Consider the following 17,455-nt stretch of genomic DNA (forward strand, 5'->3'; position numbering starts at 1 on the left):
ACCAGCGCTGCCTACCCAGTTGCTCTCCCTGTGCCACGCAACATCTTACTATCGCATTGAAGCCTTCCTGCTCCCTCTACCCTTGCTAGGGGACCCTCACAGACAGGGGCACAGGTAAAGGGGTGAAAGCAGTCACCCTGGCCAGCGGCGGGGGAAGCAGACAGCCTCTGACCTTGCAGTGACAGAACTACATAACACTGGCAGATAGGACACAGCGGGGCACCTCTGAAATCCCACATCTACAAGCAAAATTAACCACCCCACCACCCCATAGAGAACAGCCAATACTGGGCACATTTATTCCCTGCTAAACCCTGGGCAGTGGATGGACAGGTTCCTCTCCCCACAGATGCCGAGGGGATCACAGAAACACAAACAAGGGGAGCAGAGATCCAAATCTACCACAAGATCACAGTCACAGCCCAGATCTAAGATGGCCGCATCACATCCTAAACAAAGTGACACAGCGTCCCAAGTTCTGTTCTCCCAAACAACTGAAACCCCTGAGGGACCGCCGGTCACATACTCTGAAGTAGTGAAGGCCATACAGGAAACCATGGGACCCCTTATGGAAGCACAAGCGGCTAAATTCAACACAGCCATAAAGGATGTCACAGCACAACTGAAGCAGGTGGCCACCATGCAACATGCTACGGATAACAGAGTGGTAGAGCTCTTCCACGATGTGGCCACACTTAAAAGCTCCTCTTCCAGCCTTCAACAGACCTGTTACGACTTGCAAAACAAGATAGATGATCTGGAAAACAGGTCCAGGAGAAACAACTTGAGGATTGTGGGCCTGGACGAGGACATTAGAGGCACGGACCTATACAAATTTCTCCAAATCTCTCTGCCCGAAATGCTCCAGATTGCAGATCAATGTAAGGATATGGTGGTCGAGAGGGCACATCGACTGGGCCCAACCCGCACCACTAAGGGTAACAGGCCCAGAGTAGTGATATTCCGATGCCTGAACTACTTACATAAAGAGGCAATATGGTCAGCTTCTAGAAGACATCGTGACTTAAAGTGGAATGACGCCAAGATATTTATCTTCCAAGACTACTCCGCGGAAGTGACGAGGGCTAGGAAGGAATTTGCACCGATATGTACGAAGCTGTTCAATGCCAAGAAGAAATTTGCCTTGCTCTATCCAGCCCGTCTGAGACTCTTTGACGGGGATAAGACGAGAGATTTCACTACCGCGGCGGATGCGGAGGGATACCTAGCCGATCAGGCCCGGGCAGCAGACGCAGATCCAGATAGTCAAGACACTTCTGACCATGCAGAATAACCTGTTTGGGTATCGTATGTTCCTCATTGTGGGGTAACAGCAGAATAAGTCCCCTGGGGTGACATTAATCCTTTTATAGCGAGTAATGCCCTCACCGTATTCCTGGACTGACCCTGGGCATAGATACAAGTTGAGGGGTTCCTGCAACCAAGGTTGGCAGGGCTAATCGTGAACATTTAAATAAAATGGGTCAAATACTAAGGTTTTCGGCCATAGCCTAGTATATGTTGATCACAGTGGTTGGGTAACCAGAATTGGGACTCTTGATTCCGGAAGTTCTTTTGGGGTGGGACAGGTATTTTGTCATGCAACCTCTAAACCTATGGACCTTGCTGAACTATACGTTTTCTTATGTTTGTTAGGTTTTGGGCGGATGGGGAGCGGGGGGGGGGGGAGTTAACTAGGGGAGTCCGCTAGATAGGAGGATGGTGTATGCGGAAGTTCTGATAGAAGTAGCTTTAGTTCTTCCCTCCATGCCTGCTACAGCACAGCAGGAGGAAGTACTGCTTTATGTGTTATGTTTTTGTTTATTTTTATATGTTGTTTTTCCCCAGTATGTTCACTTTTCCTCTTTGTGTCTACTCCCAGGTATAGGACCCCGCTTTGAATGTATAATTACAGTTTGAAATGATGAGGCTCAAGATAGGCTCGTTGAATGTGGGCGGATTTAACACCCCTGCCAAACGTAGGAAGGTACTCACATATCTGAACAAGATGTCCTTGGACATAGCGCTCCTTCAGGAGACTCACCTCGTCCCCCGTGAAACCATGAAGCTCAACATGCTGAAATGGTCGGTGATGGCTTCGGCCTCCTTTAATTCTAAATCTCGGGGGGTGGCGATCCTCATAAGAAGTGCTATCGATTATAAGATAACGTTGACTGAAGTCGATGAAGAGGGGAGGTATGTGATTGTAAATGTCCTTATACACGACATCCCATACTCTATTTGTAACATCTATGCTCCTAATACAAATCCAAGTGAGTTCTATGCATCCCTGGTCGCCAAACTAGACTCATTACAGATCCATTCCTTGATCCTGGGGGGAGATTTCAATGTTGTAGCTTCCCACACATTAGATAGGAATACTACCCTGCCTAAACGTAAACGCCAATCTGATGACACCATTGCCTCTCTATGTGACCGTTACCAGTTAGTAGACGCCTGGAGGACATGTTACCCAGTGGAGAGGGACAATACATGCCTCTCTGCTGCACATGGCACCCTTTCCAGAATTGATTACATATTGATTCCCAGGCACGTGTTTCCCAGGGTGACAGAGACAAAGATAGAGACAATTAGCCTTTCCGACCATGCATTGTGTTGGGTTCAGCTTGCTACCCAGGTCGACAAGGGCCCGATCCGCCAATGGCGCTTCCCGGCATACCTGGCGAACTCCATCCAGTTCAGATCCATGTTGGAGGCGGCCTGGATGGATTTCAAGCATACGCATGCAGACCTAGAAACAACTAACCCTCTGCTATTCTGGCAATCCTCTAAGGTTGTGCTAAGGGGGAACATTATATCTTATTGTAGCAAAAGAGACAAAGACCTAAACAAAAGCTACCTAGAAGCCCAAGCACGCCTGACGGCCTCATATGTCACCTTCAAGAATAACCCTACAGCGCCCAATAAAGCTAATTATCATAGGGACAAGACGAATTTTGACAATATTCTGACGGGCCTCGAGAAGAAATTCAGTTTCCTCAAAAATAGCAAATTTCACCGGTTTGGTAACAAAGCAGGAAAGTTATTAACACACCTGCTAGCGGGCAGGCGCCCTCCTAACATCATAAGAGCGGTCAGGGATCCCATGGGAGCATTGAGGAAAACCAATGCTGACATAGCAGAAGTGTTCCAACGATTTTATTCGGCTCTTTACTCCTCCCCCGTGATAGACAGCACAGCAAAAAAGGACTTTTGGGCCAACCTCAAGTTACCTAGCTTTGCTGATGCTCAGAAGGAGTCCCTGACCTTACCCATTACCCCGGAGGAGATCCAGGCCACAATAAAAGGGCTTAAAAACGGGAAATCTCCAGGCCCAGATGGATTCGCCAATGAATACTATAAGATTCTGGCATCCAAATTAGCTTCCCCTTTGGCGGCAACGTTTAACGCAGTCATGTCTGGTGAGGCCCTCCCTAAATATTTTAACTCAGCAATTATCCGACTTCTCCCCAAACCAGGAAGAGACCCTGAGGACCCTAGCTCGTATAGACCGATCTCTCTGTTAAATACAGATTATAAGCTATTCACTAAGGTGATGTCCGATAGGCTCAAAATGACACTCCCACATTTAGTACATCCAGATCAGTCGGGGTTTGTGTGGGGGCGCCAGTCTGTTGTAAACATACGCAAGTTGCTAGCAGTTATGGAGTGGCTTAAGGCCCACCCATCCGGGGATCAGAACGTAGTTCTCTCCCTGGATGCGGAAAAAGCATTTGATCTGATCACCTGGGACCACGTCCTGGAAACACTGCACAGATTCGGAGCCCCCCCGCGATTCACCGCCCTACTCCAAACCCTATACACAGAACCTGCCACTCAAATACTTAACAACGGGTATCTTTCCCAACCCTTTCACATACAAAGAGGCACTCGACAGGGATGCCCACTATCTCCGTTGTTATTCGCCCTGGCCCTGGAGCCTTTGGCCGTGGCCCTCAGATCATCGTCCGTTTACAAGGGAATCAAAGTCGGGAGTGAAGAGGCCAAATTGGCGCTCTTCGCCGACGATATGCTGGTATTCCTGTCAAACCCTGAGGTAGCCATACCAGAAATAATATCTATAATTGAGAGATTTGGGTCCTTTTCCGGATTCAAAGTCAATTATAACAAATCTGAGTTAATGATTCTTACAGGACCTAAAGACCCTCCCACCCCAGGATCTCCCTTGACCCAGTTCGCAGTGGCAGGCCACACTATGAAATACTTAGGCATCCGTATCCCTCATTCTGTATCAGAGATTTATTCCGTAAACTTCCGCCCGGTGATAGCAGAAATATCAGCGCTCCTCCAGAGATGGTCCTCCCTTCCCATCTCCACGATGGGCAGGGCAGCGGTCATCAAAAGTATAGCATTCCCAAAGTTATCTTATTTGCTCCAAATGATACCCCTGTCCCTCACCAGACATGACTGCTCCATAGTACAGAAGGTCTTTTCAAAGTTTTTATGGGCGGATAAGAAACCCAAAGTGGCATATTCAAAACTACAACTACTTAGATCCGAGGGAGGACTTAATATCCCCGATCCTGCAATGTTTAGCAGGGCAGTCTGCTTTAGGTACATATCAGACTGGTTCTGGCAACATTCTACATTCACTAACCAAGCAATTGAAGAAGCCCTGTTTGCCCCGTTCTCCCCAGCAGCACTAATTCATTCCCCCCAAAATATGATTAGACGAGACATACTGGATAATATTTTATTCAGAGACACATATAAAGCATGGTTACACACAAATAAAGCATTGAGGAGATCCCCCCGGGTCTCACGGCATATAACACTCTGGGGCAACCCAGGGTTTACCCCAGGATTGGATAACCCCCAGTTTTTGATCTGGAGGAAAGCAGGTCTGGCGGCGATCAGGGATGTATATGATCCGGGAGGTCCTCTGAGGTCCTTCGCGGATCTGAAAGATAAATTCGGTTTAACACAGAACCACTTTTTCATGTTCTTGCAAGTCCGACATATGATCCAGTCCCTGCCTCCGGCTGGCCCGGAGGGAGGAGACAAAGATCCAATTCATAACATCATGGTATTGGCTCAAACAGGGATGTATAGGCTAAGGTACTACTATGCAGAGGCGAGAGTCACGGAAGGGGAGAAAAAGTGGAAGAGATCTATGTCAGCTTGGAAGTCAGATATACCCGCGCTCCCGGATTGTGGGAAGGTTTTGCAGCACTGCCAACAGATTAATAAATACCTTCATTCAGCGGCCCTCCAGGAGGTGCACTGGAAGGTGTTGAACAGAGCATACGTAGCCCCGGTACAAAGGGCACATCTGCTCCCTGGAGAACCTGACTCCTGTGTTAAGTGTGGACAAAAAAGGGCCACCTTTTTCCATAACCTTTGGCAGTGCGGCAAAATTGCTACATACTGGAACAAGCTGTTCGCATTTATAAATTGCACGTTCCACTTGACACTAACGAAAAACCCCACGGCCTGTTTGTTACTGGAACTGGGGGAATGGGAATGGGGGGGGGGAAAGAAAACCTTGCTACCTGTAATAACAGTGATACTAGGCATAGCGAAGAAATTAGTAATGAAGTACTGGATAAAAAAAAACGCCCCATCTATTTCGGAGACGAAGAATACACTGTTAAATACCCTTTATATGGAAAGACAAGCAACAATACCAGACATTGAGTCTGGGGTAATGAGATTCTACAAAAAATGGGGGCCATATATTGAAACCTTGCCTAGTGACACCCAATCACAAATATTACGCCTGTACGAAAACACCTCATGGTTCCTGATCCGCCAATTGCATTGAATACTGTTTGACCCTTTGGAAGAGGTTCTAACTTAGGAAAACTCTAAACTTGTAAAACCACAAGCTATAACCACCCTTACGCCTCTCATGAAGTACAGACATAGTTGTCCCATTACCTATCCTTCCCCATACCTTTCCCCTGTATTGTCTACTTTTTTATGTTTATGTATGTTTACAGATACTGTTTACTAGTATAATTGAAAATATTGGTCACCCTGCGCGGTGTTTTGCTGTCAAACAAGGACTGTATTATCGCCTTGATATAACCATGTTCAATTGTGACCTCTACAATAAAACGTGTTTAAAAAAAATAAAATGAAAAGATATAGGCAGAGAGATGAACATAGCTAGCACCAGGAGAAGCAACACAAAACTTTAAGAGCTATGGGGTTTATTCTGATTCACTCAGAAAGGCACAATCACTAACTAATGGACAAAGCCATATGCACTGCAGGTGGGGCTGATGTAACATGTGCAGAGAGTTAGATTTGGGTGGGGGGTGTACTTCAAACTGATATATTGCAGTGTAAAAATAAAGCAGAAACAATAAAACACCCACATCTAACTCTCTCTGCACCAGTGGCGTAACAATAGCCCTGCAGACTCCACAGCGGCAAGGTGGCGCTGAGCAAAGCGTGGGCGCCGGGGTTCTGCGGGGCTATCGTTCTGCTGCTGCCTGCCTTACCCCCGTTGCCGCCCTGCCGCTGCCTCTGTAACCGGGACAAGCAGATCTACTTAAAAAAAAAAACATTTTTGGATGCTAGAGGTGGCCGCCGCCTCCTCTAGCATCCAGAAAAATGGTCTGCTGTAAGGGGGCAGACATTTTGTGTGGGAGATTTTTCATAATAGGAGCAGGAGCCGAGCGAGGAGGAGTGCCGGGACCGCAGAGAAGTAGATATGCGTGTCCCGGTTACAGAGGCGGCATCGGCAAGCAGCAGGGAGTAAGACAGGGGGGTTAACTTTTCTGGCGGGGTGCCACAAATCCCAGCGGGGAGGGGGGTGCAATTTTCATAGTTATGCCACTGCTCTGCACATGTTACATCAGCCCCACCTGCAGTGCATATGGTTTTGTCCATTAGAGAGTGATTGTGCCTTTCCGAGTGAATCAGAATAAACCCCATAGCTCTTAAAGTTTTGTTTGTGCTTCTCCTGGTGCTAGCTATGTTCATCTCTCTGCCTATATCTATTCGGTTTTAACCTGTATTAACATCTGTTGCAGTGGATAGGCTTTCTGATCCATTTGCCTGCATAGACAATACCTTTAGGTTGAGGGAGCAGATTTATTTATTCTTATTTGGTTCACTGCCCCCCTCTGCTAGTTTTTATATAGTTACTGTTGAAGCATCCACACTTATCACTTAGTATTCTTTATCCACTTGAAGATGGGTGCTGAGAGAAATCTGTCAGTGAAAACATGCCGAGGAGTCTGTCAGTGCACCAATCCGCCCCTGGAAAGGGGTATTAGACATGTGTTGGAACACCATACTGCAGGAATTAGGTCCGCCCAGACTCCGTTACAGGCAGGACTTATGATTGGACAACGTATCCATGGAGACGGACCAAGAGCAAGAGGACAGACTACCTAAACATGGATAGTAGCGGGCCACTGATCCCCCTATGGGCTGAAGAGCCAAATGTGGCCCCAGGAGGTGACAGTACCTTGGGTTCGTACAGATGTAACAACACACCAGGAAGTAGTTAGCTAAACAGGTGTAACAATACACAAGGATATGATTAACAATACCAGTGAGACAATATACTGAGGTATAGGTGTAACAACACAGGGATTTAATTAACAATACCAGTGAAACAATATACTGAGGTTTAGGTGTAACAATACACAGGGATGTAATAAGCAACAATGGAAACACCAATAATGAACCGGAGGGTAATTCCCCAACTTATCTGAGAGATGTTCTACAGCAGGGAAGTTGGGACACCGCAGCACTGACAGGCAGGATACCCTCAGAGCAGGGACACTGGAATGCAGGGGTGAAACCTCTAGGTCAGCAGCACCAAACGGGCTAGACAGGCAAAGGTTAACCACCGGGGACCGGGAACACTCTGGACACGCTTAGTCAGAACTATAACCGGCGTCTGAACCGGCTTCCCGGGGTGTTTAAATACTGGTGCTGGCCAATGAATGCCTGCCTGATTGTACTGCTGCTGCAGCTGATCACTGCACCCCTTCCTCCCCGCGGCTGTCTGGCGTCCCCAACGCCTAGGCAACCGCTGCGGCAGGGGAGGAAGAGGCGGCGTGCTCCTAGCTGGGCGGTCAGCCCCGCCCGCCGGCGCGACGTCCCGGCTGTCTATCAACAGCCGGGACGCACTGTTCAGAGGCTGCCGAGCGATGGCGGAGGCCGCTCGTGCGGCCTCTGACAGTTTTCTGCCCAGCGAGCAGGTCTGAACCAGACCTATAGTGTATCATGTGTAATATAGTAAGAGTGTGATGCTGAAAGCGTTTGCCTATACAGATGCTACATGGCTCTCTTTGAAGGCCTTACTCAGATCGATGATCTCAGCTAGCATAAGGATGGTGAAAATGCATAAAGCGTAATTGTAGTGTCTGTAAACACTGAAAGTGGTTGTCTCAGTCCTTTGTATATTTGGATGCATGGATGTATGCCAGAGAAGGGCAACTGTGTCCAACTGTGTCCAACTCAGAAATAGATGCCTGTAAGAAGATATCTGACCCCTTTACAGGGGCAAACGCAGGATTTTCAGGAGGGGGTTTCCAGAGGGGCGGAGCAAAGCACGGAGATGGACACTTAGGTGACCCAGTATATGCCGGGTCAGTTAAAGTATTATAGATAGACCAAATGTATATAAGTAATAATAAATAAAACAATAATATAAATATATATATATATATATATATATATATATATATATATATATATATATATATATATATATATAGACACAGTATTGGCCAGCACACCTCAGTGGTATTCAGCTTGAGTGGTGCCTTCCCTGGTTTCCCTGCTGGGATTCCAAATCCATGTACCTTCTTTAGGCGGCACTCACTTCATCAAGAAGACTCGAACACAAGGAGTAGTTGAAAATCTACGTTTCGGAGCTTTATTCACACTCCGTCATCAGGATACAACAAACATATAAAATTACACACAATTTATACATACCCAACCCCCAGTACACGAGGACGCCTGGACATCCGGATCACGGCGGTACCGCGTCCCAGCGCCATCATACGGTGCCGGTTACCATGGAAATCCATGGAACAACGCGCTCCGTTGATACGTCAGAGGCCTACGTCTCACGCAGCGCCTCCGGTTCCCTAGGCGACACATAGTCGATCAATGTCGACCGGTGCATCCTTTGTACATCCCAGATCAGGTAGACGCTTTGAAATCCAGCATAGAGTCACCTGTACCACTAAATTTATTATATACATGCTTACCTGTCTATGCTCCCTAAGTTACATTGGGAAGACTGAACGTACTTTGAGAGAGAGACTTGCCGGTCATAGATCTGCAATTAAGGCTGCTTTTGAGAAAGGGGGTAGTGATCAGCCCCTTGCCCGACATTTCTATGAGGCCAAACATAGGCCCTTATTCTGATTGACGCGGACTTTACCGCATACTTACGGATCGCGTCTTTACGGCGTCTGCGCATGCGTGGAGAACGCTACGCGCATGTGCCACGCCTTGACTCGGTACCAGTTCGGCCAAATCCCGTCCAAAACTGTTCACCGCTATCAGTCGGGAAATAGGGGCGTATTATGGGCGTCATGCGGAATGACACATGGGCGTAGTTTCAAAGTGGGCAAAACGGGGCGGAAACATGGGCGGACACGGGGGAGTACACTTATGTTGGGGGGCGTACATTCGGAAACCACTCCGAATGCACGCGATCAAAAAGGCCAGAAATGTGCGGTGTCCACAAGTGTACTATTGCTTTGCGGACACCACTCGTTCATGCGGTAGGCGAACGTACGCCTAATGACTACAACCATTAACACCTGAACCCAATAGAATCTACTCCTTTACTCATTACTCACTAATAGGACGCTTGTCAGTGCTTTAATTGAAACCATTGCACTTAAATTGCTGTAAGGGTTAATGTGTGCAATGCATGTGTTAGGCATGCTTGTAAGGATATATTGGCATCTAATTGATTCCAATTCCAAATATGCTGTTTTTTATGAGGATAGGTAATTGAATAAGTGGGTCATGTGATGTATTGCAGAAGATACTTCATAGTGGGTTGTTTGGCGTAAATACTCCGCTTACGGGCGGTAGCACCGCTTGGCTCCCGTTCGGATGCGGTATTTCCGAGCATACTCTGTAATACTCTGTAATACCGTGCAGAATCGGAGTGTTTCTGCCGCACACGCATGGTTTGTATGTCGTCCGTAAACACGCCCTGTTCTTAAAGAGTGAGTCCGTCCGAATGCGGAGGACACGTGGGCGTTTCTACGGACGATGGCCGCATGCGGCAAAACACCGTGGCGTGCGGACCGCTCCGTAAGAATGCGGGAATATCCGCACCGATCAGAATAAGGGCCATAGTGTGTCATCGCTCAAATGTATGATCATTGATCATGTACCTACCTCTTTAAGAAGAGGTGATCGGGCTCTTAAGTTATTAAGAAGTGAGGCCTGCTGGATCCAGCGACTAGGGACGCTGTCTCCCGGAGGTCTGAATGAGGCCCACGGCCTGCATTGCTTCTTATAAACTGGTTGGGATTGTGGCTGTATCATTCTCCTATTGTTGTAACGGCATGATTTTATACGTATGTATGTCTTCCTCGCTATACTTCTAGTCATTATTATAATAATAACTGTATACCTGTAAGTGGAGTAGTGAGTGGTAACGTAAACATCATCTTACTGCAGATGTTTTTATTGATTATGTAATGATGTGTTTTGAGATGCCGCTTCTCCTTCAAGTGTTGTTATTGTTTTATCTGTATCTCTATGTGTCGCCTAGGGAACCGGAGGCGCGGCGTGAGACGTAGGCCTCTGACGTATCAACGGAGCGCGTTGTTCCATGGATTTCCATGGTAACCGGCACCATATGATGACGCTGAGACGCGGTACCGCCGTGATCCGGATGTCCAGGCGTCCTCGTGCACTGGGGGTTGGGTATGTATAAATTGTGTGTAATTTTATATGTTTGTTGTATTATGATGACGGAGTGTGAATAAAGCTCCGAAACGTAGATTTTCAACTACTCCTTGTGTTCGAGTCTTCTTGATGAAGTGAGTGCCGCCTAAAGAAGGTACATATATATATATATACACACACATACATACATACATACACACTCACATATATACACACACATATATACATACAGGGGCGTCAACAGCAGTGTAGACCCCTGGGCATAGCAATGTATTCGGGCCCCTACCTATCCTCCAGTGGTTGGGGTGGGGGAAACTTTGATGTCCCCCGGGTGGTAGGCGGTATTATATCAGCATGTAGGGCCTGGATCAGTAATTTCCACTAATTACCCCTTTACTGCACAGATGGTGGGAGATGGGGTGGGAGAAGGGGGCATTGGGCTGAATGAAGGGGCCCTGATACATAACTTCCAGGGTGGTAGAGGATGTTTAATACGCAGAGGAGGGGTGTATAGTGGAGTGGGTTAGTATTCATAATTTTCTGGTGGGAGGACAGCTTGCTTGACTGCAGATATCTCCAGTTCCCAGAAATAGATTTCTTAGACTTTAATGGAATTAAAAACTAGAGAATCCCACCTACCAAATGGTATTGAGGACTAGGGGATCAGAGTTCAGGAGGCAGAGCAATCTGCCAACGAGAATATAAAACTACATACCAGGTGTGTGGAGCTGGAGCAGTAACCAGCTGCTGGAAGGCTGATATCTCTGGTTCAGTAGAGACAAACTACTAGTGTCATTCAAAGGGGGAGAGTCCCAGATTTTGGAATATACCCTCAGAAAAACTCTAAGTCAGACAGAACCTGAAATATCTGACTGGGGAGAGCAATTAACAGGCTTGGATGGGGACCACTGATTTGAAGTCAGATATCTCTGGTTCCCAAGGGTCGATTTTTAAAATTCTTGTACCCATGGAAAGAGGGGAACCTCAGCTTTCAGTCTAGGACCCTTAGACTCCTGGGGGGGTTTCTGGGTACTCAGAAACCCCCCCTGCGTGCGCTACTGCTTTACAGACCCTTCCCTGATCACAGATGCAACCTATATTAGGGATACATGCTTCCATAAATTTCCCATGCTTATTTTTCATCCCAATTTGCCCATTCTCCACCACTGCTGGCACATGAAGTCCCACCTCCAGGCTCTGATTGGCCCACAGACCACTTGGTAACAGAGCAAGGGTGACAACTGGTTGGTGAAACCATTGATGATTCCCCTGTCAATGGTTTCATAACATGGAGTTTAACCTGAAATGTCCTTACCCAGGAGAGCCTGTTGCAGCACTGGGTGTGGATCATAAGGTTGACAGTAATTAGCTCGACATTCAATAGGTTGACCACTATTCGTCAACAGGGAATATGTTCACACATGAAAAAAGTCGACATGGTCTAGGAAAACATTGACAAAAGGTAGACACAATGAAAGAGGTGGACATGGAAATGGTGCACACCGGAAAAGGTCGATTGAGTTTTTCACATTTTTAGGTGTCTATGTCAAAATTAGGGATGAGCGGGTTCGGATCCTAGAGAACCCCCCCCCCCGAACTTACCTTATCCGAGGCCGGATCTGAGGAGTTCGCTGGGTCCCGCCATCTTCCCGAGTCCAAAACAAGGCCAAAACGTCATCATCCCACGTCGGATTCTCACAAGACTGGATCTCTATAAAGACCCGGCCCCGGCGCCATCTTCATTGGGCAAGTGGAAGTTAGACAGCACAGATGTATCCGTGCTGTCTGCACAAAGGAAAAAGCTATGGGGCACAAAATAACACTGTGGGGGGACATACTAATGGGGAAACAAACAGAGGCCGCATAAATTAATTTGGGCTGCTCAAGGGGGATAACTATACATTACTAAGGGGGAACTAATGGTGCAGGAACTTTTGTACCTCTACTAAGGGGGAACTACTGAGGAGGAAACTATACTAAGTGGCAGAGGCGGAACTACCATTGGTGCAGCAGGTGCATTGCACCGGGGCCCCTGAGGACTAAGGGGCCCATAGCTGTCTAGACCAGCAGCTTGTACCCCTGTCACCCACTGGTGTGGGGCCTAAATTGTTCTTTTGCACCTGGGCCCACCACTCACAAGTTCCGCCACTGCTAAGTGGAAAACTATTCAGGTTACAACTACTAAGTGGGCATTACTAAGGCTACTACTAAGGGGGGCTGTTATATGGGATTACTGTGAGGGACATCTAAGGGGCTCTCTGAAAATTCTTCACCTGCAAGGGGTGTTAAGTGTGCCATATCAGTCCAGCTGTGCTGCCCAGTGTTCTGTATCAGTCCAGGGGTGCCCGCATTTGTGCTGTATAATTCCAGGATTGCCCAGTGTCCCGTATCAGTTCAGGGGTGCCTGCATGTGTGCCGTATAATTCCAGGGGTGCCCAGTGTCCCGTATCAGTCCAGGGGTGCCCGCATGTGTGCCGTATAATTCCAGGGGTGCCCAGTGTCCCGTATCAGTCCAGGGGAGCTGCCCCCATTTTTATATTGAAATAAAAAAAGGTGTTTTTTTTTCTTAACCTCCAAGGGGTGTTAAGTGTGCCATATCAGTCCAGCTGTGCTGCCCAGTGTTCTGTATCAGTCCAGGGGTGCCCACATTTGTGCCATATCAGTCCAGCTGTGCTGCCCAGTGTTCTGTATCAGTCCAGGGGTGCCTGCATTTGTGCTGTATAATTCCAGGATTGCCCAGTGTCCCGTATCAGTTCAGGGGTGCCTGCATGTGTGCCGTATAATTCCAGGGGTGCCCAGTGTCCCGTATCAGTCCAGGGGTGCCCGCATGTGTGCCGTATAATTCCAGGGGTGCCCAGTGTCCCGTATCAGTCCAGGGGAGCTGCCCCCATTTTTATATTGAAATAAAAAAAGTTTTTTTTTTTTTCTTTAACCTCCAAGGGGTGTAAAGTGTGCCATATCAGTCCAGCTGTGCTGCCCAGTGTCCCGTATCAGTCCAGGGGTGCCTGCATGTGTTCCATATAATTCCAGGGGTGCCCAGTGTCCCGTATCAGTCCAGGGGTACCCGCATGTGTGCCATATAATTCCAGGGGTGCCCAGTGTCCCATATCAGTCCAGGGGTGCCGGCATGTGGGCCATATAATTCCAGGGGTGCCCAGTGTCCCGTATCAGTCCAGGGGTGCCTGCATGTGTTCCGTATAATTCCAGGGGTGCCCAGTGTCCCGTATCAGTCCAGGGGTACCCGCATGTGTGCCGTATAATTCCAGGGGTGACCAGTGTCCCGTATCAGTCCAGGGGTGCCCGCATGTGTGCCATATAATTCCAGGGGTGCCCAGTGTCCCGTATCAGTCCAGGGGTGCCCGCATGTGTGCCGTATAATTCCAGGGGTGCCCAGTGTCCCGTATGAAGTCCAGGGGAGCTACCCCCATTTTTTAATTGAAATAAAAAAACATTTTTTTTCTTAACCTGCAAGGGGTGTTAAGTGTGCCAAATCAGTCCAGCTGTGCTGCTCAGTGTCCCGTATCGGTCTAGGGGTGCCAACATTTGGGCCGTATAATTTCAGGGGTGCCCAGTGTCCTGTATCAGACCAGGAATGCCCGCATGTGTCCCATATCAGTCCAGGGGTGCCCGCATGTGTCCCATATCAGTCCAGGAGTGCCCCCATGTGTGCCCTATAATTATATGGGTGCCCCCATGTGTCCTGTATCAGTCCAGGGGTGCCCCCATGTGTCCTGTATTTTTACTGCAAGGGCTGTTAAATGTGCTGTATCAGTCCAGGGGTGAGCCAAGAGTGCTGTATACTTCAAGGGGTGTTGCTAAGTCTGCCATATAATTCCAGGTGTGCTGCTCTTTTTTTTAATTAAAAGAGTAAAAGTTTTTCTTTTTTTTACTGCAGGAATGTTGCCATGTCTGTCGTAAAATTCCATGTCTGCCACCATGTGTGCCATATCAGTCCAGGGGTGCCGTCATCTGTGCAGTATAATTCCATGTGTGTTGTATCAGGTCAGGGGTGCCCGCATGTGTGACGCATAATTTCTGGGGTGAGCCAAGTGGGTATAAATCATGGGTTGCTGCCAAGTCTTCCGTATAATTTATGGGGTGCTGCTAAGTGTGCTGTATCAGTCCAGGGGTGAGGCTAAAGGTCCATACACACTGGGCGACTATGCCCAGCGTGTATGGACAGCGATGATGTCCATCACCACTGCGGGGAAAGCCGCTCAGTGCATACACACTGAGCGGCTTTCCCCCGACGCCGACGGAGGGGGGAGGATGGCGTTGCATGGCGCAGAGCTATGCAAAGCCGTCCTCAACGATGCTCATCTGCTGGTATTACAAGCAGATGAGTGGCTTTCCCGGCGATGATGCGGGAGCGCGCAGCAGCACTCACCGCTCATTGCTGGAACATACACACTGGGCGGCTTTGAGCTGAAAGCCGCTCAAACAGGCTGTTTTGAGCGGCTTTCAGCTCAAAGTCGCCCAGTGTGTATGGGCCTTTAGTGTGCTGTATTAGTCCAGGGGTGATGCTAAGTGTTCCATATTAGTCCAGGGGTGATCCTAAGTGTTCAGTATCAGTCCCGGGGTGATGCTAAGTTTGCCGCATCAGTCCAGTGTTTGTGCCGCCCACTTGTGTCGCTTGTGATAGTCATCCAGCTACCTTGGTGCATTTGGCCTAAAAACAATATTGTGAGATGTGAGGCATGAGGTGTTCAGAATAGACTGGAAATGAGTGGAAATTAATGTTATTGAGGTTAAAAATAGCGTAGGAGCAAAAAAAATAATAATAATTATGTGATTTTAGCGTTTTTCATGCTTTAAAAAAAAACAAAAAGTGGCCGGTGCACATCCCTATTCAAAATCTGCTGACTATTACACCACATAAGTGTACCGCGTCCCCTCACGTGCATCGCAGCGCTAGCTACGGTGTGGTTCGGGCATGGTGCCTTGGTGCACTGGGCACACTTAGAATCTAACTCTGCCCACTTTGATAGTGAAGTAAGAAGAAGTCGGCTTCAAAAATAAATCAGGAAAAATGCATGTCAACATTTTCATGTCGACCATTCTGATAGTGTTGCCCATTTGTCAATGACTACAGACAAGGTCAACCTTTTTCATATGTCGACCAATAGTGGTAGACCTATTGACTGTCGACCTAATTACTGTTGACCAATCGACTGACAGCTTTTCACTACATAGACCCAATAATCCAGTGATTTTCAACCTTTTTACCTTGCAGCACACTAAATAAGATTTTAAAATGGCCAAGACACACCGGGGGTTATTCTAGTTCATTCTTTCTGACAAAATCCTTCTTAGATGGGCAAAACCATGTGCACTGCAGGTGGGGCAGGTGTTACTTGTGCAGAGAGAATTAGATTTGGGTGGGGTTTTACTTCAAAGTGAGATCTATATTGCAGTGTAAAAATAAAGCAGTCAGTATTTTCCCTGCACAGAAACAAAATTACTCACCCAAATCTAATTATCTCTGCACATGTTACATCTGCCCCCCCTGCAGTGCACATGGGGGTTTATTCTAGTTCATTCTTTCTGACAAAATCCTTCTTAGATGGACAAAACCATGTGCACTGCAGGGGGGCAGATGTAACATGTGCAGAGAGAATTAGATTTGGGTGAGTTATTTTGTTTCTGTGCAGGGAAAATACTGACTGCATGATTTTACACTGCAATATAGATCTCACTTTGAAGTAAAACCCCACCCAAATCTAATTCTCTCTGCACAAGTTACATCTGCCCCACCCGCAGTGCACATGGTTTTGTCCATCTAAGAAGGATTTTGTCAGAAAGAATGGACTAGAATAACCCCCTAGGTTTTGTCCATCTAAGAAGGATTTTGTCAGAAAGAATGAACCAAAATAAGGCCCCTAATTCTCTCTGCACATGTTACATCTGCCCCCCTGCAGTGCACATGGTTTTGTCCATCTAATGCTGTGTACACACGGGGGAGATATATTGCTCAGCCATATATGGCTGAGCAATATATTGCTCAGTATTTCCTTTACACCAGCGACCAGAGATGGTCGCTGATGAAAATATATTGCTCAGTATTTCCTTTACATCAGCGACCAGAGATGGTCGCTGATGAAAAAGAAACTGCCGGGGGGAGCCCGGCAGTGGTAATTAGCTGGTCGCAGGAGCATGTTCCTGCGACCAGCAATCACCACAGGGGCAAAAACGGGAGCGCGCACCCGGCGATATATCGCCGGTGCACACTCCCATTGCGGGCAATATGGTCGCTCAGCGACCATATTTCCCGCGATTTTGCACTAAATCGCCCCCGTGTGTACGCACCTTAAGAAGGATTTTGTCAGAAAGAATGAACTAGAATAAACCCCACCATGAGATCCCCACAGGGCAAAACACATTGACCCCCACAGGAAAAAAAAAACTATTGGCCCCATATACAAAACAATCACACTGGTCCCCACAGGTAACAAAAATAAAATACATTGGCCTTTTAAGAAGAGACCAGTCAATAACAGATGTCTGTAAACTGGTTTGGACATCTCTAGATCTGGGGGCATACTTGAGAACAGCTCAAGGCACACTAGTGTGCCACAGCACA

Source organism: Crinia signifera, chromosome 1 (assembly GCF_055691185.1).
Source record: "Crinia signifera chromosome 1, ASM5569118v1, whole genome shotgun sequence".
Classification (NCBI taxonomy): Eukaryota; Metazoa; Chordata; class Amphibia; order Anura; family Myobatrachidae; genus Crinia; species Crinia signifera.